Source organism: Diabrotica undecimpunctata, chromosome 8, assembly GCF_040954645.1.
Source record: "Diabrotica undecimpunctata isolate CICGRU chromosome 8, icDiaUnde3, whole genome shotgun sequence".
Taxonomy (NCBI): Eukaryota; Metazoa; Arthropoda; class Insecta; order Coleoptera; family Chrysomelidae; genus Diabrotica; species Diabrotica undecimpunctata.
Window position 1 is genome coordinate 141,175,725 of NC_092810.1, and position 3,522 is coordinate 141,179,246.

Sequence of the window (3,522 nt, forward strand, 5' to 3'; positions counted from 1 at the left end):
ACTCGTGATGAGTTGAGTGACCCGTTGAAGTCCTTTCAACTATAACCCTTTTAACCCACATATTACTCAAACTATTTTTTTATTTTATCTGTACTTAAAGAAAATATAAGAAAATGTGTCTTATTTAACGACAAACAAATAATAATTTTTGCATCATTAGCTGTCAAAATATGTCATGTTCTTTTAAAAGGACAGTAGTATAAATATTAAGACTTAAAACTTTATTAATACAAAAATAATTACAAAGTATAGAAATCCTTAAAACATTGTTTAGGGTGTAATGGTATTTTACATTTTTTGCACAAAAATTGAACCTGAAAGTCCGCAACGAGATTGTTTTTCTTTTATACCTTTTATATGTTGTTTATACCACCATATGTTGAATGTAAGACCGTGTTGGGATTCCGTCTTGTTCGGCCGCGTTTGGTATCTTTTTTTGTAGGTTTCCAGAAAGTTGCAAGCTATTTGCCTTCTAAATTCAAGCTGAAGGCTTCCTCCCTCTTTTTAGTCCAATTGCCACGCGTTTTGAATAGCCATGTCAATTCCATGTACTATTAGCGGAAAGTATCATTTTTCCCTCTTATAGAGATCCGGTAAAGACTAATGTTTTGCTGACAGCGGTCTACGCCACCCATTAAAAGAATTGTATTGCTTTATCATATTTGGTTGAGAACCAAAAATATCTCTCTTCTCCTTATGATAAAACCGTTTGACTAGGTGATGTGGTTTTACTGAACAAAAGTTAGATGCAATTGTAACGACACTATTGTCGTGCCAGCGACAAACCGCAATTCCTGTATTTATATCTAATCTGTAATAGTAAGTTACCCTTTCTTTTTTTTTTCATAGCTGTTGGAGCGGTTAGGGGGCATTTTAGTGTTCTATTGTTCCTTATTCTCTTATTGTACCTGTACCGAAAAGACCTCTAGTTTTTAACTCATTTAGTAGATACATGGATGAGAAGAAGATAACAAAAAAGGTGAAATCTCGTTTTTGGCCAGCGTGATTGAAGCACATCTGCATAAGACAAAACAATGTATGAGGCTGGTACTTGCACTGAGTTGCCTTGATACGGTGTAAACCATACAATATAACCTAGGCGGAGAGTACCCATCCAAAGCTTATAACCCCAACGAATGGTTTTGTTTCTATAAGCCATTGTGCAGATCATAGTTTTTCGAGAATAATCAAAGCTTTTGTTTTTTTTTTGCGTAGTATGGCAAGAGATACGTCGTCGTCGTCGGAATCCGACTCTTTTGCACTCTGATCTTGATTATCGAAAATAACCTCCACGTCATTTCTCAGCTGGCTTACTAGTAAATGATCTATCGTTATGACATCCTCATCTCCTGAATCACAATTGTTATATTATCATTTACATTGTCTGGAAGAAAAATAATTATACCATCAGGAGGCGCTGGAATCTCATCTGTCTCAAGTTCTGCAATTAACTCATGCAATTTTAACGGTTTCCAAAAAAAAACTATTTTGTAGTGATTATTACTACTCTTCTTTTAAAAGAACAAAACAAAAATGGCCGTACACAAGAAAGTAACAAAAAACTCAAAGCAATATTTCCACTATAATTACACGTAAGTAAAGCAATGACTAGCAAATCATGTAAAACGGCCACATTTGATTTGTAATTAAAAAAAAACTTACCTCCTATTAGCAACATCCATGTTTAATTAAAAAACAATACTGCTATGCAAGTACGTAAACAAAACTTTAAAGCGAGTAACTGATGAAATATCTTGATCGATATGTTTGACAGTAAACCCCACAGGCGCCATCTATCAACGGTAAGTTTAAGTTATTAATTTAAGGGAAATAGATCGATTGCCTCTTAAAAGGACAGTAGTAGTATGTGGTTTAAATTTAATGGTTTAAAAAAAATAATTTAATAATTAATTTCAAAAAAACCTATAGAATTATGTTGTTAAGTACTTCATAGCTTAAAAGCTAACCGAGTTATGAATAAAAAATCAATCACATATTTTAGGAAATATCAGAACACGTACAATTGTACTGGAGCATTGTAAGATACACATAATGTGCTATTAAGGTACACACTTACTTTCAACCATCCTTACAATCTAATTAGGGTTGTTTTTCAAGTTGGAATAAAATAAATTCATGACATTTTGATTAAAACAATTATTTTATTTATACATAGTGTCAATAAAAAAAATACTAAAACTATTTGAATTTCTTCGCAAGAGGTGATTTTTATAAGGGTAGAAATTATGTGACAAAAAATTAAAACAGTAAAGAAATTTAAATTTAATGTCACTATATAATTAAATAGTTCCACATTGGTTTAATTTACAATTATATGATTCATTTCTAATAGGAGTCGTTTTCAACCCTGAAAAATAAAAAGCAACCAACAGCTCAAGTCCAGTTTTAAAGTGGAGGGTAAGTATAATCTAAATCCAAAATTTCATGCAAATCGGTCTAGACAAGGTATTCAATGACATTGTTTTAATTATAACTAATCTAGGAGGTGAGATTTAGGGGTTAAACTGTGATAAAATCTTAAATTATATTGTTTAATGTTAACTTACATTTATTCACTTCATTAAAAGATGATTTTAATCAATTGCCCGCTATAATTTACAACTAAACGATTTTTTTCTAATAGTGGTAGTTTCCACCTCTAAAAAATACAAAGCAACCAACAGCACAAATCCAACAGTGAAGTGTTAGATAAGTAGAACCTGAGTCCAAATTTTCATGCAATGCTGTGTTGACGGAAAATGACAGGGTATCGCCGTATTTCACGTTCATTTACTATAAAGTATATTTGTGTCATGGTTTACATATTATGCACTATTAAGTCTCTGGTCAAGTCTGTTCTGATATAGTTTTCGTGTGCTGTCATCGTAAAGACTGTTTATATTAAACTTTGTTTCCCTTTCAGTTGTTTCCTTGATTTAAGTTGAGATTTGATTGTTTTGATGTTTATAGGAAATTTGAGCTCGATATTGCAGTAAGTAATGATCCGATTCATATTCTATACCCCTGATTACTTCGATGTCTTGTTCGTACAAAGGGTAAGAGACGAAAGATGACCAAAGGGAATATTAGAAACTAAAAGAGTAAAGAAACGAAAACGAAGACGGCCAAAAAAGCTAAATAAATGAAATTAAAAAAGCAGGTAAAGCCAGAGGGATGAACTACACAGAGATGAAAATGATATAAGTAGAGAAATAAATAGGAATGGAAAAGGAGAATCGACACCAAAGTCACCAACACAACACAAAATCCGATACCCTAGTGCGTGAAGGAGTTTAGCGAAGAAGTAAAAAAAATTATCTCTTATTTTATTTATTAAAAATGGTTTTAAAGTCTTACTTAGGTAAAGAAACTGATCTACACGTTACGTTGGAATGTGTTAGTTTATTGGCATTGCGAATTACTTCTTAAAAATGAGATAAAATTCATGATAATTATCAAAGTGTAAACATTGAAATTCCTATTAGATTTTGCACAAAGTCAAGTTAGTTAATCCTGCAGTGT